We start from the raw sequence: 26,590 nt of genomic DNA, 5'->3' as shown, positions 1-26,590 counted from the left end.
TTTTCATATTTTGTTTATCATTTGGCATTAATTTTGATTTAATTTTTTAAACGTTTATTTATTTTTGAGAGAGAGAGAGAGAGACAGAGGTGTGAGTAGGAGAGGGGCAGAGAGAAGGAGATCCTAAGCTGGCTCTGTGGCAACAGCAGACTGCCGGATGTCGGGTTTGAACCCACAATATGTGAGGTCATGAAATGAACCATGAGATCATGACCTGAGCTGAAGTTGGATGCTTAATCTACTGAGCCATCCAGGTGCCCCTAATTTTGATTTAAAAAGATACTGCACTACAATAGTCTTTATGTTGATTGCTGAGGGTTTTTTTTTTTTCCCGCCCTATTAAACATGCCCAAGCCGAGGACTCCATTTGCCTTACCCTAATCCTGGCACTGACAAAGCTACCCCATGTTCTGGGATGGAAGGGGCAGAAGGCCCATCTGGCTCTGTTGGCCAATGCCTGGATGGATTACTGGAACAGGCTGATTAAACATGTGCTCAGGGAACACACAAAATAGGCACATCAAAACCAAAACTGAAACCAAACAGAACGAATCCCAACTGCCATAAGCTTTTCCTTTTAACATTTGTTTTCTTTGCTTTCTCCTCTCCCCACATAGGTTCTTATTTTTCTGAACCACTCAAGAGTATGTTGTTCATATCACGTGCTTCTACTCTTAGATATTTTCGTGTGAATTTCCTAAGAACAAGGACCTTCTCTTCTCTTACATGATTACAGTACAATGATTCAAATCAGGAAATGTAACATTGGTTCAATCCACAGTCTATGTTCATTTGTGCCAGTTGTCCCCGATCATGTCAATTATGGTTATTTCCCCCCAACCCAGGATCCAGTCTAGGATCACAGGTTGCATGTAGTTGTCATGCCTCCTTAGATTCCTATAACCTTTCTTTGTCTTTTATGATCTTGACATTATTGAAGGGTAACGATCAGCTGTTTTGAAGGGCGTCTCTCAGTTTGAGTTTGTCTGATGTGTCCTTATGGTTAGAGTCAGATGAGGCATTTCTGACAAGAACACCACCAAAATGATTCTGTGTCCTTCTTGGTGCATCACATCAGGAAACACGAGATGCTGGTTTGTCCATTATCACTGATGTTTGATTTGGTCATGAGGTTACAGTGGTGTCCATTAGGTTTCTCTGTTGTAAAGTTGTTTATTTTTAATTTGTAATTAGTAAATAATTACTGACCCCATTTGTGCTAGGGTGTTTCCTATACATATATACCTATGATAAAGCTTAATTTACAAATTAGGCAAGTAAGAGATTATAATGTTATTTTTGTAGAGTAATAATAATAAAACAAAAATAGAACAATTACAATAATATACTTGAAAAAAGTTAGGTGAATGTACTTCCTCTCTCTCTCTCAAAACATCTTATTGTACTGTATGTGTTCTTCTTGTAATGATGTGAGATGATAAAATGCCTATGTGATGAGAGGATGATGTAAGCATTGTGATATAAATGTATTTTATTTTTTGTTTATTTTATTTTTTTGTTTTTTGTTTTTTATTTTTTTTCTTAAATAGTTTACTGTCAAGTTGGTTTCCATATAACACCCAGTGCTCATCCCAACAAGTGCCCTCCTCCATGCCCATCACCTTCCTTCCCCTCGCCCCCACCCCCATCAGCCCTCTGTTCTCGGCATTCAGGAGTCTCTCATGGTTTGCATTCCTCCCTCTCCCCAACTATTTTTCCCATTCTCCTCCCCCATGGTCCTCCACTAAGTTCCTCCTAATCCACCTATATGTGCAAACATATGGCTATCTGTCCTCTGCCTGACTTATTTCGCTCAGCATAACACCGTCAAGTTCTATCCGTGTTGCTACACATGGCCAGATTTCATTCTTTCTCATTGCCATGTAGTATTCCATTGTATAGATAAACTACATCTTCTTGATCCATTCGTCCGTTGATGGACACTTAGGCTCTTTCCATTTTTGGCTATTGTTGAAAGTGCTTCTATGAACATTGGGGTACATGTGTTCCTATGCATCAGCACTCCTGTATCCCTTGGGTAAATTCCTAGCAGTGCTATTGCTGGGTCATAGGGGAGTTCTATTGTTAATTTTTTGAGGAACCTCCACACTGATTTCCAGAGGGGCTGCAGCAGTTTACATTCCTAACAAGAGTGTAGGAGGGTGCCCATTTCTCCACATCCTTGCCAGCATCTAGAGTCTTCTGATTTGTTCATTTTAGCCACTCTGACCGGCGTGAGGTGGTANTCTTCACTGGATTGTTTGTTTTTCGGGTGTGGAGTTTGGTGAGTTCCTTATAGATTTTGGATACTAGCCCTTTATCTGATATGTCATTTGCAACTATCTTTTCCCATTCTGTCAGTTGCCTATTAGTTTTATGGATTGTTTCCTTTGCCGTGCAGAAGCTTTTTATCTTAATGAGTTCCCAGTAGTTCATTTTGCTCTTGATTCCCTTGCCTTTGGGGATGTGTCAAGTAAGAAATTGCTGCCTTTGAGGTCAAGGAGGTTGTTTCCTGCTTTCTCCTCTAGGGTTTTGATGGTTTCCTGTCTCACATTCGGTCCTTTATCCATTTTGAGTTTATTTTTGTGTATGGTGTGAGAAAATGAGCTAGTTTCATTCCTCGGCAAGATGCTATCCAGTTCTCCCAGCACCATCTGTTAAAGAGTCTGTCTTTTTTCCATTGGATACTCTTTCCTGCTTTGTCAGAAATTAGTTGCCCGTATACTTTTGGGTCCGATTCTGAGTTCTCAATTCTATTCCATTGGTCTATATGTCTATTTTTGTGCCAATACCATACTGTCTTGATGATTATAGCTTTGTAGTAGAGGCTAAAGTGTGGGATTGTGATGCCTCCTGTTTTGGTTTTCTTCCTCAATATTACTTTGGCTATTCGGGGTCTTTTGTGGTTCCATACAAATTTTAGGAATAATTTGTTCTAGCTTGGAGAAGAAAGCTGGTGTAATTTTGATTGAAGTTGCATTGAATGTGTAGATTGCTTTGGGTACTAATATATTTTAACAATATTTATTCTTCTGATCCATGAGCATGGAATGTTCTTCCATTTCTTTGTGCCTTCTTCAATTTCCTTCATAAGTTTTCTATAGTTTTCATCATACAGATCTCTTGTATCCTTGGTTAGGTTTATTCCTAGGTATTTTATGGGGTTTTTTTGTGCATTGTGAATCGGTTCAGTTTCTTGATTTCTCTTTCTGTTGCTTCATTGTTGGTGTATAAAAATGCAACCGATTTCTGTATGTTGATTTTGTACCCTTTGCTGAATTCATGAATCAGTTCTAGTAGGCTTCTGGTGGAGTCTGTCAGGTTTTCTATGTAGAGTATCATGACATCTGCGAAAAGTGAAAGTCTGATTTCTTCTTTGCCAATTCTGATGCCTTTGATTTCCTTTTGTTGTCTGATGGCTGATGCTAGGACTCCCAGCACTATGTTAAACAACAGTGGTGAGAGTGGACATCCCTGTCGTGTTCCTGATCTCAGGGGGAAAGCTCTCAGGTTTTCCCCATTGAGGATGATGTTAGCTGAAGGCTTCTCATAGATGGCTTTGATGATGTTTAAGTAGGTTCCTTTTATCCCAACTTTCTCTAGAGTCTTTATTAAGAAGGGATGCTGTATTTTGTCAAATGCTTTTTCTGCATCTATCCACAGGATCATATGGTTTTTATCTTTTCTTTTGTTGATGTTATGTATCACATTGATTGCTTTGTGAATATTGATCTAGCCCTATAACCCAGATATGAATCCCACTTCACATGGTGGATAATTCTTTTTATGTGCTGTTGGATTTAATTTGCAAGTAATTTGTTGAGGATTTTTGCATCTGTATTCATTAAGGATATTTGCCTGTAGTTCTCTTTTTTTTCCTGGGTCTCTGTCTTGGAAATCGAAATGATGCTGGCTTCGTAGAATGAGTCCAGAAGTTTTCCTTCCATTTCCATTTTTGTAATAACTTGAGAAGAATGGGTATTAACTCTGATTTAAATGTCTGGTAGAATTCCCCAGGGAAGCCATCTGGCCTAAGATTTATTTGTTAGGAGATTTTTGATAACTGATTCAGTTGCTTCACTAGTTATGGGTCTGTTCAGATTTTCTATCTCTTCCTGTGTGAATTTTCATAGTGTACCTGTTTAGGAATTTGCCCATTTCTTCTAGGTTGTCCAGTTTGTTGGCATATAATTTTTTATAGTATTCTCTAATAATTGCTTGCATTTCTCAGGAATTGGTTGTAATAAATCCATTTCCATTCATGATTTTGTGTATTTGGGTGCTCTCTCTTCTCTTTTTGAGAAGACTGGCTAGAGGTTTATCAATTTTGTTTATTTTTTCAAAAAACCAATTCTTGGTTTCATTGATTTGCTCAACTGTTTTTCTGGATTCTATATTGTTTATTTCTGCCCTGATTTTTATTATTTCTCTTCTCCTACTGGGTTTGAGGTGCTCTTGCTGCTCTCCTTCTAATTCCTTTAGGTGCACGGTTAGATTTTGTATTTGCTCTTTTTCTAATTTCTTGAAATAGGTCTGGAGTGCAATGTACTTGCCTCTTAGGACTGCCTTTCCTGCATCCCATAGAGTTTGAATTGTTGTATTTTCATTTTCATTTGTTTCTATGTATTTTAAAATTTTCTTCTCTAATTGCCTGATTGGCCCATTTGTTCTTTAGTAGGGTGTTCTTAAACTTCCATGTTTTTGGAAGTTTTCCAGACTTCTTCCTGTGGTTGATTTCAAGTTTCATAGCATTGTGATCTGAAAGTGTGCATGGTATGATTTCAATTCTTTTATATTTATTGAGGGCTGCTTTATGTCCCAGTATGTGATCTATCTTGGAGAATGTGCCATGCGCACTTGAGAAGAAAGTGAATTCCATAGCCTCAGGGTGTAGAGTTCTAAATATATCTGTCAAATCCATGGGGTCCAATGTGTCACTTAAGTCCATTGTTTCTTTAGTGATTTTCTGTCTAGTTGATCTATCTATTGCTGTAAGTGGAGTATTAAAGTCCCCTGCTATTAGCACATTCTTGTCCATAAGGTTGTTTCTGTTTGTGATTAATTGTTTTATGTATTTAGGTGCTTCCTTATTCAGTGCGTAGACATTTATAATTGTTACCTTTCCTGATGGATAAACCCTGTAATTATTATATAATGCCCTTCATCCCTTGTTATGGCCTTTAGTTTAAAGTCCAGTTTGTCTGGTATAAGTATACCTACTCCAGCTTTCTTTTGACTTCCAGTAACATAATAGATATTTCTGCATACCCTTATTTTCAATCTGAAGGTGTCCTCAGATCTAAAATGAGTTTCTTGTAGACAGCAAAAGATAGATTTTGTTTTTTTTAATCCATTCTGCTACCCTATGTCTTTTGATTGGAGCATTTAGTCCATTTACATTCAGTGTTATTGAAAAATATGGATTTAGAATCATTGTGTTCTTTGTAGGATTTATGCTGTGGTCGTGTCTCTGGTACCTTGTGTTCCTTGCAACATTTCCATCATAGAGTCCCCTTCAGGATTTCTTGTAGGGCTGGTTTAGTGGTGATGACTTTTTTCAATTTTTGTTTATTTGGGAAGACTTTTATCTCTCCTTCTATTCTGAATGACAGGCTTGCTTGATAGAGGATTCTTGGCTACATATTTTTTCTGTGCATCACATTGAAGATTTCCTGCCATTCCTTTCTGGCCTGCCAAGTTTCAGTGGATAGGTATGTCACCACTCTGATAGGTTTCCCTTTGTATGTTAGGGCCCTTTCTCCCTAGCTGCTTTCAAAATTCTCTCTTTGTCCTTGTATTTTGCCATTTTTACTATGATGTGTCGTGCAGAAGATTGATTCAAGTTATGTCTGAAGAGAGTTCTCTGTGCCTCTTGGATTTCAATGTCTTTCCTTCCCCAGATTGGGGAAGTTCTCTGCTATAATTTGTTCAAGGACTCTTTCAGCGCCTTTCCCTCTTTCTTCCTCTTCTGGAAAAACTATGATACGGATATTGTTCTGTTTATTGTATCACTCAGCTCTTGAACTCTCTTTTCATGTTCCTGAATCAGTTTATCTCTCTTTTTCTAGGCTTCCTCCTCTTTTATAATTGTGTCTTCTAATTCACCTATTCTCCTCTCTGCCTCTTCAATCTGTGCATTGGATGCCTCCATTTTATTATGCACTTCATGTATAGCATTTTTTAATTCATCACAACTATTTTTAAGCTCCATAGTCTTTGTAGCAATAGTTTCTCTGATGTCTTCCATGCCTTTTTCAAGCCCAGTGATTAATTTTATGACTATTGTTCTAAATTATTTTTCAGCTATGTTGCTTATATCTGTTTTGAGCAATTCTTTAGCTGTCGTTTTTTCTTGGTATTTTTTTAGAGGAGAGTTCTTCCGTTTCATCATTTTGGCTAGCTTTCTGTCTCTTGTAAGTTTTAAAAGTCTGTTACACACTCTACACCTGCGAGTTCTGCTGTATTAAAGGAGGCTCTTTGACTGTCCATGGCCTGTCTGATCAGGAAGTGTTCTTTTAATGGTGTCCTTTGGTCTCTCTTGTGCCTTTGGTTATTTTATTTTCCTACTTGTAGTGGTATTTGGGACTCTCCACCATGTGTACTTTGGCTTGTTTCTTGAGGTAGCCCTGGAAAAGAAAACAGACAGACAAACACACAGGGAACAAAGGCACACAAACGCACAGACAAATCCAACAAACAAGGAAACCAAAAAGGAGAAAGAAAAAAAAAGGAAAACAAAGAATAAAAAGATGAAGGAGGAAAAACAAATAATAAAAAGTAAAATGTAAAGAAAGAAAAAGGAAAAAAAGAAAAAGGAAAAACCCCAAAAGACAAAGGACAGTTTAAAAGCATAAAACCAGAATCCCAGCTACAAATAAGGGTGCATGCAGTGCTGATGGAAGAGCATATACAAAGAGAAATGACAGGGCAGGGAGGAAGCGAAATTGGACAATGACCAGACATAGATACTAAGTGGCTTAATTCAGAGAGAAAGAGGAGAATATGGTAAGAGGCACAGAGAAAGAAACGAAGATAATGTTCATCAGAGAAACTATGTAGTCTGATTACTCCAGAGAGAGAGAGAAAGGTAGCAGTGGTGGTGTAGAATATACATCTAGAGAAAGGATTAAATGTGACTGTTTAAGCAAACCAATGACCAGAGTGTCCAGTCCAGCAGAGGGGAGGAATACAAATGAGACAAGGGAAAATATATATGAACAGTAAGAATTGATCTAGAATTAATCATGGCAGTACATCCATGTTGGTCTTGCCTGGGGCTCCGGTAAAAAAACAAACAAACAAACAAACAAACAAAAACCCAGTCTAGCAGGGATAGGCGTGGTTTGGTGTAGACGTGTCTTAGCCTCCCTGAGGTCCCGCCTTGGTGTGTGCTGAGAAAAATGGCAGCACCTCAGTCCCTTCTGGAACCAAGCGTTGCAAATGACTCTTTTGGGTCTGATCTCCCTGTGCTGCGGGAATAGCCAAGGTGGGCCATGTCTATGACTTAAGCCACGCATCATTTCCAGATCTTAGTTCACATGCTTTATTGATACCGCCCAAAATATAAACCCATAGGCCGAGTCTTTCTGAGCAATTTCAAACTGGCCGCTTGCCCACTAGAATTCAAGCCAGAAGAGCGGCACCACTTCCCCTCGGGATCGAGCTGGAGAGCAGAGGAGCAGTTTCTCCTGGTGCGGCCTGGGACCTGGGTGTCCAGCTCAAAGTCAGCTCCACAGTTGGAAACTGGAACACTCTCTGTCCCGGGCTGAGGTTTTTCTCTTCTCCAGGGACAGGGACAGTTCTTTGAGCAGTTTCAGCCGCTCTTTCTTTTCCCCTCAACTCACCACGGCTCCCCGCAAAGGGGGCTCTCTCCTCTCCCTCCGTGTCTCAGGGTCCCGGCCCATTTTTATCTTCCCCAGTTTGTACTCACGCTCCTATCAGGTTGTTTTCTCAGCAGACGCTGACTCCTTTTCCTTCCAAACTCCTGCGATTCTGTAAGAGTTCCTATGATTTCAGGCCTTCTCCATTTGAGAGATGGGAGCAAGTGAAATGTTCAGAGCTCCTTACTTCTCCACCATCTTGCCTCTCTGATTTTTTTTTTTAATTTAAAAATATTTTTTATGTCTATTTATTCTTGACACAGAGAGAAAGAGAGTGTGCAAGCAGGGAAGGGTCAGAGAGAGGGGGAGACACAGAATCCAAAGTAGGCTCCAGACTCTGTGCTGTCAGCACAGAGCCTGATGTGGGGCTCGAACTCATTAACTGTGAGATCGTGAACTGAGCTGAAGTCGGATGCTTAACGGACTGAGTACCCAGGCGTCCCTGTGACATAAATCTAGGTTACTATTGACCTTCTCACAGTATGTCAGGAGAAGGATCATCTGCCTCAAGACTACGTGGTTGACCGTAACTGAAACCATAGACAAGAGAGCTTCAGATAAGATAGGAACTCCTATACTGAGTATTTACTCTGCCGTGAATACATATAATTTCTTTGTAATAGTAAATAATTACATGAGACCATGTAAATATCTTGCTCCTCTTCAAACATTCCCCAGCATCTCTAGCATCCATAGAAATCAGAGCTTTAAGGATTCAAGAAGGATGCACAAACTTACATTTTGCAAAGGACAAGGGAGGGCAGGGACAGCTGGGCCATCTTTTCAGGACTTGAGGCTCTAAGTGTTGGTCTGGCCTGGCCATACCTGCCTACCAAGAGGCCAGTGCTACCGACTAGAGCCAAAATCCTCCTGGAGCAGAAGCTATTTTCTTTCTGGCTGTATACATGCTGCCTGCCAATCAGGTAGAAAGTTTAGCATAAAAAGGTGAAGAACAACCAGGAACAAGGAGGGGAGCTGAAATGAATGAATAAGAAAACTTATTGGAAATTACCTTGTGGGGTTTCAGTCCTACAGCCAAAAAGAATAGAATTTCTCTTTGGAATCCCCAGTCTTGGTTGTTGGCACCATATCCCTTCTTTCTGAAGCCAATTCTGTGTGTTAGCAAGTTGTCAATATTAGGATTTCTTCTGGCATCGTAATGTTGCCTTAGGGACAGGAGTGAGGACTCTCAAACAGTGGCTCTTAAAAAGTCCATGCCTGATGGGCTTTCAAGAGCAGGTTGGGAAACGTTGGCACAGAGATAAGACATGGAGATGACAGCAGGCAAAGGGGAGATTGCAATGTGAACATGGATTGCATCCGCCTGGGCAATCTGCTGGCAGGAGACCTACCCAGGACTTTGCCCTAATTTCTGTCTAACTTTCACTATCTTTAGAAGTGCGTGCAATATCTAAGCAAAGGCCAGTTCTTATCAGGAAATGTATGCTTAATATTAATAATCATAATATCAGGATTTTACTGAAAGGACTATATTTAGCAAAATAACTCGATGTGCAAGTTTTTGACTTGAAAGAATAGCCCTTGGAGAGTTCCTGGATTGGCTGGCATCAGTCAAAGAAGACTAAACCATTCTGCACATATAATGAAACCAGAATTTTGAGTGTCCGAGGACAACCTAAGAAAGGACAAGGTGAGGACAGTCCCCATCCCCTCCTTCGACCAAGACACAAGGAACAATCTCGGGAAAAGATTGAAGGTGTGTTGGGGAGAGGACCTAGCAAGGCGCATGCAGTTGAGAAGGGGAAGCAGGTGAAAAGCCTTGTGTCCTATCTTGGGGAATTTGTGGGGGCTCTCAGCTCCCTGCTAGTGTCCCCAGATCTTCAGTGAAACCTTCTTGTTCACAACTGCCTGTATGTGGTGCTTGGGAGAAGCGAGGGAAAGGGACTGAGCTCCAGGTTTGGGTGGCTGCAAGGTGGAGACCAAAGCTGCAGGAGGGAAGATGTCACAGAGAACAAGACTTCTGTGAAGAAGGAGCTAGATGGAGAGACGAGCAGGAGAAACAAAGCCTCTTTGAGTCCCAGCCACAGTGGTGGAAAAAGAGTGCCGAGTGCTCTTCTATGCGGGACCAAGTTCAACCCGCATTTACTTAAATCTCAAAGGAGATGGGCTGGAGAGCATTGGGCCCCCTGGACCAGAGCGGCCCGGAGCTGCAAAGTTTGGCTTAAAGAAAAGGAGGGACAAGAAAGGACAAGACGATTGATTAGACCCTTCTATCCTGCACTTGGAACAGATACTTCAACTTCTTAATATTCCCTTTGTCCTCTTGGAAAGTGCTACTTTCCCTTTCCAGAAACCGGAAGGGCATCTCTGTTTCCCTCTGGTATTTCTTAGTCTCTTTCCTTCCGTCCCTGTACTGTCTGACTGGCCAGCGTGGTTTCCTCTCATTTCCTCAACGCAGCCTTGTGCTTTCTTCCCTCAGAACAGGAAGCGTTGCCAGTTCGTGTTTCTCTGTGTTTCTCTGACTTTAAAAAGCACCTCATTGTTCCTTAAGGTCTTAGAAAATGGAGAGCAATCTAAAGGTCTTTGATGGAAAGCAATAAAATTCCATCCCACTAAAGAAGCTAATTGCAGGGTTGTAAATACTTGATGAAAGGCCCTTTCCCTGAAGGGAAGACTTTCTGCTCCCAACTAGAAAAAAAGCCCAAGTCCTCAAGGTGAAGCACGTAGCTCACCACCTGGTGCCCACATGGGGCTTCTGAGGGGCTTCCTACCCAGGGTTGAAGCTGTGCAGAATGAACCACTTTTTGTTGTGGAAGAGGACGAAGTGGAGCAAGGGAGTAGGGATAGTCAGACAGCTGCGTGTGCTCTCTGGAACGTTCTGTGTGGCTGCCAAAGGCCTCCCCTGAAAGACTGGGACTGAGTGCCTGTGAGAAATGTCATCAGCTGGCTTTTCTAAAGCTTTTAAGAACCTTAGTCAGAGCCTCAAATCCTTATTCATCAGGAAGGATTTTGTGGATGAAAGAAAGTTTTGGACTACGTTTTTTCAAATTCATTAATAGAACCTGAGTAAAATTTATAGCAAATAAAGCGTCGTGAGTCATGGCAGCACTATTCACAGACGCCAAAAGGTGGAAGCATTTCTGGTGTCCACTGACTGAGGAATGGATAAACGAAATGGAGTATATGCACACAATGGAATACTATTTGGCCCTTACAAAGGAAGGACATTCTTATACCTGCTCCAACATGGGTGAACCTTGAAGGCATAATGCTCAGTGACAAACCTACTGCCTGATCCTACTTAAAGGAGATCCTTAGAGTGAGAAAGATATTGTGCTGTTTGCAGAAAACCTTGCAGCTCTTTAAAGCATGGTTTTCAACATGTGCTCCATGAAAGCTCTCATGAGAAAAAGATTCTGTTGTTCAAAGCCAGAAAGCTCTCTGTACGTTAGGCATGGAAGAGTCTCTGATAAGGTCTGCGTTGAAAGTTATTAGGCTTTTGGTTAATCCAGCATTTCCCATGTGTATTTGATCCTGAAACACCTTGTCCCAGAGACCTGTTAAATGCATGTTAGAACTGTCATTCTGCAGAGTATCAGTTTGGAAAGCACTATATAAAACTTCCTCCCATGTGTATAGAAGATGTGTACTAGAAAGGAATGGGTGGTTTTCTTCATAGACTTAGGAAGCTCAGTTCTTTATAGACATATCTAATGACCTTTGTGATTAACAATTAGAGTTTAATATGTTATGCTTTGATAGTTCAATAAAGAGACCAGAAACAGAAAGCTCTCAGGGTGTAGATAAGTCTTCTGACCTCCCTTCTTGAAAATGAGTCATTTGAATTCTGCTGATAATGGAGGCCACCAAGGTGACCCTGGCAGCAGCTACCACCCACATTGCAGGCCTGTTGAAGCAGTTTGAAGTGTTGGGATTCGGAGGCAATGGCCAAAAAAGAGTTCTTGAGATGCCTTTGGTGCAAAAAGGTGGTTTTATTAGAGTCCTGGGACAGGACCCGTGGGCAGAAAAGGCTGCACTGGGGTTGTGAGAAGTGACTGATTATATAAGATTTTCTATCCTGGGGCGCCTGAGTGGCTCAGTCAATTAAGGTATCTGACTTTGGCTCAAGTGAGTTCGAGCCCCATGTCAGGCTGGGCTGTCTGCTGTCACACAGAGCCTGCTTCATATCTTCTGTCTCCCTCTCTCTCTGCCTCCACTTTCACCTTTGCTCTCTCTCTGAAAACAAACAAACAAACAAATAAAAAGATGTTCTAGCCTATGAAGGGGAGGGTGATGTTAGGGCTCCAGGAAATTGAGTCTAATGGTTTCTGGAGATTGCCTTTTGCTTGGGAATCTTTAAGACAGTTGCAAACTGATGGAGACTCTGGTCCTGACTGTGATCTGTTAACCAGTTAACAGATTTGTTTTTCCCTTTCCTTTGTTCTTGGTCAGTGGGAGTGCGTGAGAGATGTCACACACATACCACCTGGGTGGGGACTTGTGGGCTGTTAGCTTGTGCTTTGCCCTCAGCTTGCCTTTTGTTCCCACATCACTATGACTTGCAAATCAAAATCAACCAGGTGGTAGTAACTTTCCCTAGACTGGCTTTTTTTAATTTTCCAGAGGCTTCCCGTTAGCACGACTGATGTAAATGGTCTGTTGGTCCTACTTGGATAGAGAGACTAAGAAAAGATCTTGCTTTCATATTTACTCTTTCATGCTTGGATTTTCTCCTGCATCTCCATCCAGGAAAGTTGCAGAAACAGAAATTACCTCCCGGTGTATCTTAGGTCCACAAATCAACATTTTGGGCAAATTGTATCCACCTTCTGGATGTTATATTTCCCTGCTCTAAATTAAAGAGCTTGGATTAGATTGCAAAAGTTTCTTCTGGTTTAAAAAGCACCTTTTTTTTGGATAAAAGGCGTAATTTTCCTTTTTCTTGGTAAGTCAACATTTCTGCCTTTACTTTGTGAAGGTTTTGAAGTCTAGATATTTCCTGTTTATAAGTATCTGCAATTTGCATACAGTGGAGTTCATACTTACAAAACACTTTTCTTAACAATTCTGTTGTTCTTCTGTTACCTTTATTGTGGAGCTTTTGACAGATTTTTCTCAGAAAAGGTGGAAGCTTTCTGCTTTCAGCTATTTTGAAAGAGAATAGAACATTTATAAGTGAAACAAAGCAAAGTTTTAAAAACACCTATAAGTGGCAACATTTAAGGACAACCATTAGAAGAATGAAATGGAGTCTAAAAGTTCCAAACCACAAGAGAAAGAAATGAATAAGAAAGCAAACACGCCAGAAACTCAAAATTTAAAAAAAGAAGAAGAAAAAAATCATACAAAAAAAGCACAAAGCAAAATGGTAGGAACAAGCCCAAATATTGAAATAATTAATAAGATGTTAATGACTTAAATATACTACCTAAAACAGACTTAGACTAATTTGGAAAACAGCAACACAAAATTCAGCCATGCACTTTTACAAAAGACACGCCCCAAAACTTAAAAGACATGGGAAGGCTAAAAGTGAAAAGGATAGAAAAAGATAAAACATACAGATCTTAAACAAAAGGAGGCCGGAGACCAGATATTTATTTCAAATAAAACAGACCTGAAGACAAAAAGCATCTTCAGGAGTAAAGTGGTCTCTGCATAGTATTTAAAAATTACCAGAAGGATGCTTCACCATAGTTTCAAAAACGTGAAGCAAACACTGGTAGGTTACCTGGAATTCCCAGGAGAAATGGGTGAAATCAGCATCGGAGCAGATATTTTGATGAAAAAAAATTCAGTTGCTGAGAAACGAACAGACAAATATGAGGTTGTGGTTAGGATTCACTGGTGAAGTATGTTGTTTCACTTGCAAAACTGGACTGAGTGCCTCGTTAGTGTTGGCTACCAGTCTAGATTTTGGGTGACAGTGGTGACACATAGGGGCGGTCCCTGATGTTATGACTCAGAGCCCAGGTCCCGAGGCAGTCTGGAGAAGGGTGGCCAGGACGTCCCCTCACGATGGCACGGCGTTTAGAGCTATAGTTCACATAGGATGAGACCTAGATCTTGTTTGGGTCTTGCCTCTAGCACTTAGGAGCCACCAAGTGTAGGTGGATGATATGACATAAGGTATTTTGGCTCTTAGCACGATGCTGGGCCTGAGTCCTCAATATTTTCGAGCACTAATTACTACATGGTATTTTAGAAAAAGCTTTGAATCAATGGTTGTTGGTGAACCTGGCGATAAAGCTTTAATAACAATCAGATAACAGTACTCAGTGGATGAGTAGAAGATGGATGAACCCATTGTCGCACAAATCCTAGCATTCCAGTTTTGATTCTTTTTAGCCAGCTTTATAGTTTGGCATACATGGGAGTCACCATGGTGACCCTGAACATTAAGGCTATTTTCAACCGTTCTTTGTGTGCTTAGAATGTCAGAGTCAGGGTAATGTTGATGGGAGGGCAAAAGGCAAGCTGAGGGCAAAGCAGGAGTTCACACCTTGTAAATCTCCCCTTTCTTAAGGAGGGATATGCAAAACATTCCTCAGACACTCCTCACTGCCTAAGAATAAAGGCAGAGGAAAAACAAATGATCAAGAGATCAAGATCAAGATCCCAGTCATGTAGGAAGTGAAACTCCACTAAAGTTTGTAACTGTCTTAATGATTTACAAGAAAAAAAGCAATCTTTTTTTATTTTGAGAGGGAGAGAGAGAGAGCGAGAGAGGGAGCACGCACTCCTGCATATGGGGGAGGGGCAGAGGGAGTGAGAGAGAAAGAATCTTAAGCAGGTTCTGTGCTGAGCATTGGGCTCTATCCCATGATAGTGACATCATGACCTGACCAGAAATCAAGAGTCAGATGCTTAACCAGCTGAGCCACCCAGGAGCCTTGAATACACAATCCTAGTCAGAATGCCAGAAACCTATGGACTCAATTTTCTGGCGCCCTAATGTCACCTTCACATCCACAGGATAGAAAACCCTGTATAATCAAAGACTCCTCTAAATCAATATACAGCACGAACCCTGCCTCCGTGCTATGATAAAAACACATTTTTGCACTGTAAAATGCTTCAACAATCTTTTCTTGAGTATTGGGCTCAATGATCCCGCATCAGTGCAGTGTGTGAGCGTGTGCACGTGTGCATATGAGTGTGCGTGTGTGCGTGTGTGTCTTACTTTGCCTCCTGGCTCAAAATGTGTACTTTATGCAGGACTTGCCTTGATATTCTAATAAGATATTTGCATAAAACTCAGCGAAGGAAACTATTAACTCTTTTTTTCTTTTAATATTTTATCAGTGGATGCCTGTTTATGAGCTGCCGCTTCATTTTAAGAGATCAATACCAGGGGCATCTGGGTGGCTCAGTCCGTTGAGTATCTGACTCTTAATTTTGACTCAGGTCATGATCTCACAGTTGGTGGGTTCAAGCCCCACTTTGGGCTCTGTGCTGACAGCTTGGAGCATGCTTGGAATTCTTTGTCTCTCCCTCTCTGCCCCTCCCCTACTCATGTGCTCCCTCTTCTTTTCTTTCTCTCAAAGTAAGTAAATAAACATTAAGAGATCAACACCAAGTGTGGCCAGTTTCAAAACAGAGGTCCCAAGGCACTTCTACCGATTGTTATTCATGTCAACATCAATGAATGTTACTAAATACTTCTTAAATGTCAGAAACTTTCCTGTCAGGTATGGTGGAGAACACAACTCTGAATAAGTCATGATTCCTACTTCGGAGGATGATACTGTTTACTGGGAGAAATAAGACAGATAAAAAACTCCTCTTTCCCTAAGAACAGAGGCAATGCAGGGATGTCTACTCTTGCCACATCTATTCTACATTATTCTGTAGATAAATGTCAACATCATAAGGTAAAAATTAAAGACGATTAATGAAAGACATAAATATTGGAGATGAATAATTAAAACACTTTATCCTCAGTCAAAGAAAAACTATTAGAACAAGTGAATTTACCAACATTGTAGGGTACAAGGTCATTATACAAAAATCGCTTGTATTTCTATATACTAGCCATGAAACTTGGAAAATGAAATTTTGAAACATTACCACTTATAGTAACATCAAAAATATAAAATACTTAGGAATCAATTTAACTAAAGGTGTTCGAGTCCTGTACCCGGACAATAACACAGCATTGTGGGGAGAAATTAAAGATCTAAGTACATAGGGAGATATGCCACGTTCATGATGAGAACCCTCCACATTGTTAAAATGTTAATTCTCTCCAAATCGTTCTGTAGAAATATAACCCTAAACAAAATCCCTTAGATTTTTTTAAAAAAATTGATAAGCAGACTTTAACACTTACATAAAAATAAAAAGGTCTTTAAATAGTTGAAACAGTCTTGAAAAGTAACAATTTTTGCTTCCTTAAGAATTATAAAACTACAAGGGCGCCTGGGTGGCTCAGTCAGTTAAGCATCCCATTCTTGGTTTTGGCTCAGGTCATGATCTCATAGTTTTGTGAGTTCAAGCCCCACAAAGGGCTCTGTGCTGACAGCGTGGATTCTCTCTCCCTTTCCCTCTCTGCCCCTCCCCTGCTCATGCTGTCTCTTTCTCAAAAATAAAGAAATAAACTTAAAAAGAAGAATTATAAAACTAGAGTAATTAAGGTACTGTGGCAGGGGCCTAAGAACAGACAAATAGACAAATAGAATAGAATAGAGAGTCCAGAAATAGGCCCACACATGTACAGTCAGTTGATTTTTAACAGTTGCCAAAAGAATTCAATGGAATATGAAAGTAAATTTACCAAAGGTTCTAAGACAACCAGATTACTGTATGGGAAATATGAGCTGCAGCCCTTCCTCTTAGCATGTACAAAAGCTAATTTGATATAGACCATATACAAAAACACAAAAAAATGTAACTATAAAGCTTCTATAAGAAAACATAGAATAGCTTTGTTACCTTGAGGTGGGCAAAATTCTTTAACTAGAACAAAATTCATTAACCATAAATAATTAATTATACTGAAACAAATTTTTAAAATTCTTATCTGAAGATACCATTGAGAAAATGAATAGGCAGGGGCGCCTGGATGTCTCAGTCGGTTAAGCCTCTGACTTTGGCTCAGGTCATGATCTCACGGTTTGTGGGTTCTAGCCCCACATCAGGCTCTGTGCTGACAGCTACCTCAGAGCCTGGAGCCTGCTTCCGATTCTGTGTCTCCCTCTCTCTCTGACCCTACCCTGCTCACGCTGTCTCTCTCTCTCTTTCTCTTTCAGAAATAAATAAAGCATTAAAAAAATAATAAAAAAAGAGAAAATGAATAGGCCATGGGCACCTGGGTGGCTCTGCTGGTTAAGCGTCTAACTTCCCCTCAGGCCATGATCTCACAGCTTGTGTGTTTGAGCCCAGCATCATGCTCTGTGCCTGGAGCCTGCTTCGGATTCTGTGTTTCCCGGTCTCTCTGCCCCTCCCCCACTCATGTTCTCTCCTTCTCTCTCTCAAAAGTGAAGAAACATTTTTAAAAAGTTTAAAAAAAAGGAAACAGGCAAGCCACAGACTGGGAATATGTAATTGAGATGTATGTATACATCAAGTAGATACTTAAACTCAGAATATATATGGAATTTCCACAGCTCAACAACACAAAAACAAAACACTCATTTTTATTTTTGTTTTTGTTTTTGAGGGAGAGAGCGAGAAGGGGGAGGGACAGAGGAAGAGAGAGAAAGAGAGAGAGAGAGAATCTTAAGCAGGCTCCATGCCCAGCATGGAGCCCAACACAGGGCTTGATCCCAGGACCATGAGATCATGACCTGAACTGAAATCACAAGTTGGAAGTTTAACCAACTGAGCCACCCAGATCCTCCAAAAACCCCATTTCAAAGAAACTCAACAAAAGAAGAATTACAAAAACCCAGTTAGCATATGAAAAGATGCTCAGCATCATTAGTTATCAATGGAGTGGAAATTAAAACCACAACAAGGCAGGGGCGCCTGGGTGGCTTAGTCGGTTAAGCGTCCGACTTTCGCTTAGGCATGATCTCGCGGTTCGTGGGTTCGAGCCCCGCGTCGGGCTCTGTGCTGACTGCCAGCTCAGAGCCTGGAGCCTGTTTCAGAGTCTGTGTCTCCCTCTCTCTCTGACCCTCCCCTGCTCATGCTGTCTCTCTCTCCTAGAAAAAAAAAAAAACACCCCACAACAAGGCATCACTTTACACCTACTTCAGTGGTTAAAATGAAAGAAACTGACACAGCAAATATTGGACATGATGTGGAATACCTATACCTCTTGTATGTTGCCAGTGGGGGGTGTAAAAAGGTACACCCACCTTGAAAAACTATCTAGCAGTTTCTTATGACGTTAAACTTATACCTATTTGGGAATTCGCTCTAGAATTTTTGCCACTGGTTATTTAACCAAGAAAAATAACAACAGGGTCCACAATTGAGATGTGCACATAAATATTCAGAGTGGTTTCATTCATGATAGCTCAGAACTGGAAAAAAGACATATAATAGGTACAAGAATGGATAGGTGCATTGTAGTGTATCCTTATAATGCAATACCATTCAACAGTAAAAATGAATGAACAGCTTGAGCACACAATAGCATGGATGAATCTCAAAAGCATGCTGAGTGAAAGAAATCACGTACAAATGTATACAGAAGTGTGCATATTGTATAAAATTCTAAAACAGACAAAAGTATTGTGATAGAGATCAGAACTGTGGTTGCCACTTTGGAGGGGAGAGGGTGGGGGTTGACTGGAAAGAGGCATTAAAGAACTTTCTAGAATGATTGATATGATGGGGGCAGTGTGGGAATAAGTGTATTCATTTGTCAAAACTCACTGATCTAGAAACTAAGATCTGTGCAGTGTATGGTATGTGAATCAAAAAGGAAGAAGATTCTCTTACACAGTAACCACCAGAAATTGCACTCATTCTTGAATCACAAATTCAAACATCCTACTGAAACTACATTTTCTTGACTTTGTGGAGCTCTCCACCTTGAGGGCCCCACCATTTTTCTCTGTATCTGCCACTCTCATTTCTTTACTTCCTCTACCAGGATGAGAACCACGGCCCATTATTATTGCTCCCTTGTAGATAACCTCAACTATTTTGTCTCTTTTCTTTCTATTCCATTTACCGGTTGCAGCTCAACCCTGCATGCATGAAGCAAGCCACTGCTTGCTCTGTGCCTGCTTGCATGCAGTTGAGTGTTTCTGAGCAAAAATCCCACAACTGAGTAGACTGGCGTGACCCTAGTTCTGTGATGACCAACCTTCTTCTAAGCTCGAGATTTCCAACCTCACTGCTGATATAAGCTTATTTTGTTTTCCTCAAGGAATATTCTAGCTACATTCATTCCATACTGTGTTCCTCCTCTTAGCTAACCACTTTAACTTGTATTAATTTTTTTAAACCCCAAAACAGCATATAATAAAGAAAGTCTGTCTATTTCTCCCCACTACCAAATCCAAACTGCTCATGGCATTACCACCCACTTTTCCTCCTCTCCTGTGTCTGGGAGGTGGTATCCTCCTCTCCTCTGCGAAGTCAGGGCCCCATTGGTGCACTGGATCCCACACTCTTTTTGCCTTATCCAACTGTCCCAGTGTTAGGGCTTCTGCTCTCACTCTCTTTAACCCTTAGCTCTCTATCGGATCCATCCAATAAATACTCAAACACCTGTATATCCCGCTAATCTCCTCCAGCTATTGCCCGATCTCTCTTCCCTACTTAGCTGCTCTTCTAAGAGCTTCCGGGTCATATCCTTATTTATTATTTTTTCTTCATTGTATTCAGTTTTACTTCTGCCCCCTCCCCACCACAGCAACCAATCTTGTTAGGGTGCTTCATGCTGCCGTGCCAGTGATGATTTCTATGTCCTCCTTTTTCTGGAACTTTCTGTGTTGTTCTAGTTTGTTAACTACTACCTTCTTTCTTGGAATGCGATGCTTCTTGTCTTGGCTTCCATGGCACCAAAGTCTCTTGATCTTCTCCTAACCCCTGGTCTCAGACTCCTTTGTTGACACCTCCACTTCTTCCCCTGCCTGAATTCTAACGGTTGAGTTCCTCAGGGAGGAGTCCATGGCCCTCTTCTTCTTCATCTCTTAAATCCTCATTCCATGCATTCATATTTTTATCTCTTATGACCCTTAAATGATTATCTGTAGCCCAGCTCTTTCTTCTGGTCCTCAGACTCTTGCTATTTCTAACTTTGGTGGCTCACAGAGATGCCTACATTGATGTGCCACAGAGTAAACAATTGATTTCCCCATTTCCACTGCTCCATTGTTCTTCCACATTTGGAAGAACATTGCACCAAGGCAGAACCAGCCCCATCTTTCCTGATACCATCTTCTTTTGTCCCCTTCCCCTCAACACACATTCTAATTCATCACAAATTGCTATGGATTTTATCTCTAAAACATGTCTCGAAATTATTGCCGACATGTCTGTATTCCCTGTGCACAGATCTAACCCAAGCTACCCTCACCTCTTATCTGACTCCTGCCTAACCTCCAATCAGTCTTCCTATTTTACCTCTTGCTCCCTTCAATCTACTCCCCATGTAGCAGCCAGAATGATTAATTAAAGGAGTATAAGATAATATCTCCCACTCACCTATAAGTGCCCTCCCCCATTGAAAACTCTCAAGGATGTATTTCCCTTACAACACAACCTAAAAACCCTTAACATGGTCTCAAGGTCATACATGATGTAGCTTTCCTCACCAGCCTCCCCTTGAAATGCTTTTCCACTCATTCACTATATTGGTTTCCCTCTTCACCTTAGTACCTGGAGTAACCAACCTCTTCCCTTTCAGGGAATTTGTACAACCTGTTCACTCTTCCTGGAACATTCTTTCTGCCACTTTTTGCCTGGCTCCCGCTGAGTCAATACACGCAGTTCCCACATCACTTCCTCAATATGGCCTCTGTCTGTTTTTCTGTCGCTCGACAGCCTGGTATTTTCTATTGTAACAGGCCAATTTGTAAATACAGGTTTATTTGTGTGTGTATTTGTTTAATGTCAGTTTTCCCTAAAGATGTTTAATATTCATGAAGGTAGAGACCAGACCTGTTTTGTCTGCCCTTGTATATCAGTAATTACAGTCCCTGACTTGTAGTAGATGCTCAATAAGTATTTGTTGAACGAATTTGTTGTTTAATATAATACAAATAATAATTTTTCAAGGCTGGAATCAATTGTATTTTTCTACAACTATTCCTAATCCCCTAATCCCTAATCCAGGATGTGCTATAAACTACAAAGTGCTAGTTTATAGATGTCTGTGTTTACATTTACTATGCTACTAATGGTAGATATTACTAATATTCCATTTTCCTCTACCTTGAGTTACAGGTAAGGTTGTATTTTCTTACTGTGTTAGACTCAGTTATTGCTCCTGATGTCTTCTGCTCCTCCATGTGATAAGTTTATTATACCTCCTGACCCTTTGGCTTACTCATCAATTTTCCTCATCTGACCTGTGGTGCCTCTCTATTTGAAGAATTATATTTTTCTGACATCAGATATAGACAATGGGACTTATGGGAAAGGAGGTGTGCCACTTCTGAGAAGAAGCATTAGAGCCACTGCACCAATCCACAAACTCTTTTCTCCATCTATTGTCAGAATGGCAATGTCTCATGGGGGGGCTACTCCTTTAGCTTGAATCCCAAGGCCTCAGGTGACCCCCAGGAAGCCTGTCACATGAGCAAGAAATAAATTGACTGTAAACCATTGAGATTTGGGCGGTTAATTGTGGTCACAGTTTAACCCAAACTAAGCTGTCTAAAAGATTCACTTCCTTGAAGTTAGATGTGGCCAACGTGATTGCTTTGGCCAACAAAATGTGAGCAGAAGTGATATATATCACTTCTAGGAGAATTTAGCTTGATCATATCTCTCCAGACTTCAGAAGTCATGTCTTTGGGTCCAAATGCAGTGAAGCAATAATCAAGCAGCAACAAATACAAAGAAGATTAGATATTTATGAACTTGGTAAAGAGAGAGTACATAAGATTGCCTGGAAGATCTTCTGCATCTGATACAAAGGTGCCTTGACTCTCTCATCCAAATCCTTACTGCTGCCTTTGCATTTTCTGGGATAGGACCTGACCTACAAAGAAATCCTGGATGTCAGAGACCTCTTAATACCATGTCTGTTTCGCTCTCCACTAGTGAAGTGAAGGAACTTTGTGTACTTACTGAGGCAATATGGCCCAAAAGAAGTTCCCAGGAGGAGTCCATGCTTTCTCCCTGTCTGCTGGTGGTCACTGGTGTGTCTTAGTGGGGACTCAGGGCCTTTCTTCTAGGAAGTACCAAGCTGATATCACTGGTTTATTGATTGATGCATGTGGCCAGGAGGTTCTTGGGAAAGTGGCTAAAATACCTTATAGAATACTGCCAAGCTTCAACTTCTGTTTTAAGAAACATTTCCTGAATACCTGCTCTATTCCTGGCAATTGACATTATTTCCTTATAACCACCAGGTAAGGAAAATATTACCTCCATTAGACAGACGATGACATTGGTTCAGAGAGTGTAGGGTTCTTGCTCAAGAATGGAGAGTATGAGTGGAGAGCCTGGGTTTGAACACAAATATTTGAATTCTATTCTCTCTCTCAACCTCTCTCTTTCTGTCTCTTGCTCTGACCCTGTCTCTGTCCCTCCCTTGCTGTATGTTAGTGCCATTGCATATACTGCCACTATCCTCTTAATATTTCCTTCTCTACATCTCATCCCTAGAATTATTTTCCTTGAAAACTCTTCCTACTGGTATGGTGTTAAAAGACAGTTTTCAGTCTCCTGGAAAGAGTTATATGATAAAATTTAGTTCTTAGGAGTGTAACAGAAGAGGCCAGAGGACAAGCTTTGAGAATCAAAATAGCAAAACCTTTCCTGACTCCTGTTGGTTATTATAGAATGAGCTGTGATAGGCTGATGAGGGAAACCAGGGATTCATAGAGTTCCCAGTTAGAGCCACTGGCCCAAGACAGTCCTCTCAAGGATGCTTCAGATGCCTGAGGCATCACCTAGTGTCTACGTGAACACAGTGAGATGCGCCAGAGGAGGAGGTCAGCTACAGAGTCCCTCTCCCCAGAATGCTTCCCAGAACCAACTGTGGGCTTCTCAAGTTGGAGAACACACCGTAATTAGGGGATATGCTGGGGAAGCTGGAGGCAACTATAGCTCAGACAGAGCCACTGCTGCTCCAACTTGCTGCTGTCATGTCTGTCTTGAAGTTGATCTGCAACTCTTGGAGGTGACTAATCGCTAAGTGGTGGCTCTGTCAAGGGTTTCAGGGCTTGCAGTAACTTGGGCCTCCAGAAATGTCCCAGTGGGAATTTGGGTGACCTACATATATTTAAACTTTGTTCAGCAACAAAGCTTCCAGTCATCCTCTTCAGACTTCCCTTGCTTTCCATGGATGCTTGGTAGGAATGACTTGGGAGCTCTCAGCTCTTTACTGAGGAGAAGGCAGGTGCTAGATGTGTGACGATGGGTGCAAAGTTAGAGTCTTTAATTCAGGTCATGCCAATTACTGCTTCTTGGAGTTGATATCTGCTTCTTTTTTTTTTTTTTTTTAAGATTTTATTTGTATTTACCAGCTGTTGTTTTTTTAAGATCTACTTTTATTTTTTTTTTTTCAAATTTATTTCTAGGAGAGAGAGAGAGACAGCGTGAACAGGGGAGGGTTAGAGAGAGAGGGAGACACAGACTCTGAAATAGGCTCCAGGCTCTGAGCTGGCAGTCAGCACAGAGCCCGACGCGGGGCTCGAACCCACGAACCGCGAGATCGTGACCTAAGCGAAAGTCGGACGCTTAACCCACTAAGCCACCCAGGCGCCCCGATATCTGCTTCTTATACCCTATTCTTATACCCTGGAAAACTGGCCTTTACCGGCAGAAGCTAGACATTATCTGATTCCTCATCTCATTCTACAAAGGCCAGCACAGCATCATGCCACGTCCTACACGGTGTAAAAGTGAGGAAAAGCTTCTCCACTCATGTCCAAGCAGAGAGGGACTTCAGCGTGGGGGCGTTTGCTCTCTGAGAGGGCACAGTGGGAACCTAGGAAATCTTCTGGAGAGAAAGGGAGATTCTGCTTGAGCAGCCAGCACAGTATCTATCTACTCCTTTCCATAAGAGAGGTGAGAAGAGATTGTCTTAGTTTTTCAGCGCTTTCTTTAGCGTGGGGACAGAGAAGCCCATGGCCTTACCTTTTCCTGCCAGAGCTAATCCACCTGACTTGGTGCAGTTAAGTTGGCATCATGCCTCTAGACATTATGAGGCAACAGAGATGGGCAGACAGGCCCAGTTTACCCTCCCTTTGCCTGGGGTTGGCTTTCTTTAAGCTGCTTCCTGGAATCCTTCCTCATCCTCTGCTAGACCAGTTCTCCTATCTGTCCCTTTCTCACCCTTATAATTACCCGCCCATTCCTGAACTGCTGCCATCCCTTTAGCATTCCTTTAGGGAGTCTTTCTCCCTAAAAGGGAAAAAAATCTCTTTTGAAACATTCCTCATGAAAAATCACCAAGCAATCCTTGCTGATGGCAAAGCTCCAAACCATGAGTGATTCTCATATGAGTTGCAGTTTTCTGGAAAGTCTTAATTCACTTAAACCAGAATTTCAGCGATTGGGCTTTATTTAATCCCAATCCCTAGATTTTCATTGTTGGTGATTGCTATTTTGTGGAGGGTTTCTACCCTAACTTTTCCTTATTTGTCCAAATCCAGTGTTAACTAGATCTCTGCACTGGTCAGTTCTCAGGGTCTACATGATCTTCTGGGTCATGAGGAAAACATGGGCTCTCAAGTTGTAATCTTGGGGATCCAGAAGAGTAAAAGGAGTGCTGACTTTGGAATTTAAAAACGGGTTCAAGTTCAAACTGTGGCTCACTCACTCTTAGGTGAAATAAAGGGGGGCTTCATTTGAAAATGAAATTTCTTCAGTTGAAAATGGGGCTTATGATATCATGATATCATATATTATGTTTTCTGAGGATATCACAAAGTGCTATATATAATAAAAGAATCCAAATACTGTACAATTCATAGAGCATGATAACAGTCATGGTGGAAAGGAAGAAAAAAGGAGAAGAGTGATGATACAACATCAAATCCAAAGAAGGAAAGAGTATCCAATGGAAAAAAGACAGACTCTTTAACAGATGGTGCTGGGAGAACTGGACAGCCACATGCAGAGGAATGAAAGTAGATCATTTTCTCACACCATACACAAAAATAAACTCAAAATGGATAAAGGACCTGAATGGGAGACAGGAAAACATCAAAACCCTAGAGGAGAAAGCAGGAAACAACCTCCTTGACCTCCACTGCAGCAATTTCTTACTTAACACATCCCCAAAGGCAAGGGAATCAAGAGCAAAAATGAACTACTGGGAACTCATTAAGATAAAAAGCTTCTGCACAGCAAAGGAAACAATCCATAAAACTAATAGGCAACTGACAGAATGGGAAAAGATAATTGCAAATGACATATCAGATAAAGGGCTAGTATCCAAAATCTATAAGGAACTCACCAAACTCCACACCCGAAAAACAAGTAATCCAGTGAAGACATGGGCAGAAGACATGAACAGACACTACTCCAAAGAGGACCTCCAGATGGCCAACAGACACATGAAATGATGCTCAGAGTCCCTCATCATCAGGGAAATACAAATCAAAACCACACTGAGATACCACCTCATGCCGGCCAGAGTGGCTAAAATGAACAAATTAGGAGACTCTAGATGCTGGCAAGGATGTGGAGAAACGGGCACCCTCCTACACTGTTGGTGGGAATGTAACCTGGTGCAGCCCCTCTGGAAAACAGCATAGAGGTTCCTCAAAAAATTAACAATAGAACTCCCCTAGGACCCAGCAATAACACTGCTATGAATTTATCCAAGGGATATAGGAGTGTTGATGCATACGGGCACATGTACCTCAAAGTTCATAGCAGCACTCTCCACAATAGCCAAAACATGGAAAGAGCTTAAGTGTCCATCAACTGACGAATGGATCAAAAAGATGTGGATTATGTTTACCTTGGAATACTACATGGCATTGAGAAAGAATGAAATCTAGCCATTTGTAGCAACATGGATGGAACTTGATGGTGTTATGCTGAGTGAAATGAGTCAGGCAGAGAAGGACAGATACCATATGTTTGCACGTATAGGAGGATTAGGAGTAACTTAATGGAGGACCATGGGGGAGAATAAGGGGAAAAATAGTTGGGGAGAGAGAGGGAAGCAAACGATGCGACTCTTGAATGCTGAGAACAAACTGTGGGCTGATGGAGATAGGGGACAGGGGAAGGGGGGTGGTGGCCATGGAGGAGGGCACTTGTGGGGATGAGCACTGGGTGTTACATGGAAACCAACTTGACAATAAACTATTTTAAAAAAAGCATCAGATCAAGATGACTTTCTCTCCTGGATGGCAGACTCTGTGAGAAGAACGGGTGCCTTTCCTTCTGCCTTCCTTAGCTGGGTAGAGGTCACTGAGCAAATATTTACAGTTGGCTATCATGTGTCACTGGGGTTACAAAAATAAGTGAGATAGATCTCTGTGTTATATGCCACAATAGAGGTAGGGATACAATATAATAGAAACAGATGAGGGAACTATGAATTCCTGGATATGGCTGTGAGTCTGAGGCCATTGGCCTGGCATTAATGGTTGCATCTAAGCTGAGCTTTCAAGATTTCAGTAGGGAAAGGACTGGGGAAAGGAAGTCCTAGGCTG

The 26,590-nt window shown here is 41.3% G+C and overlaps 1 long non-coding RNA gene across 2 annotated transcripts in view; it reads left to right on the top strand.

Annotated features, from left to right (window-relative positions):
* The window catches only part of LOC144234307 (uncharacterized), a 38,099-nt gene extending 12,000 nt beyond the window's left edge, over positions 1-26,099 (top strand). For both annotated transcript variants that reach the window (XR_013335920.1, XR_013335919.1), the window contains one exon: positions 24,893-26,099. This is a non-coding gene — a long non-coding RNA (uncharacterized LOC144234307). The remainder of the gene's footprint in view (positions 1-24,892) is intronic.
* Positions 26,100-26,590: the final 491 nt, after the last annotated feature.

Source organism: Crocuta crocuta, unplaced genomic scaffold (genome assembly GCF_008692635.1).
Source record: "Crocuta crocuta isolate KB4526 unplaced genomic scaffold, BGI_CrCroc_1.0 scaffold1023, whole genome shotgun sequence".
In the NCBI taxonomy this organism is placed as follows: Eukaryota; Metazoa; Chordata; class Mammalia; order Carnivora; family Hyaenidae; genus Crocuta; species Crocuta crocuta.
Note: the sequence above shows the minus strand (reverse complement) of the source record. Positions and strands in the feature narration are given on the sequence as shown.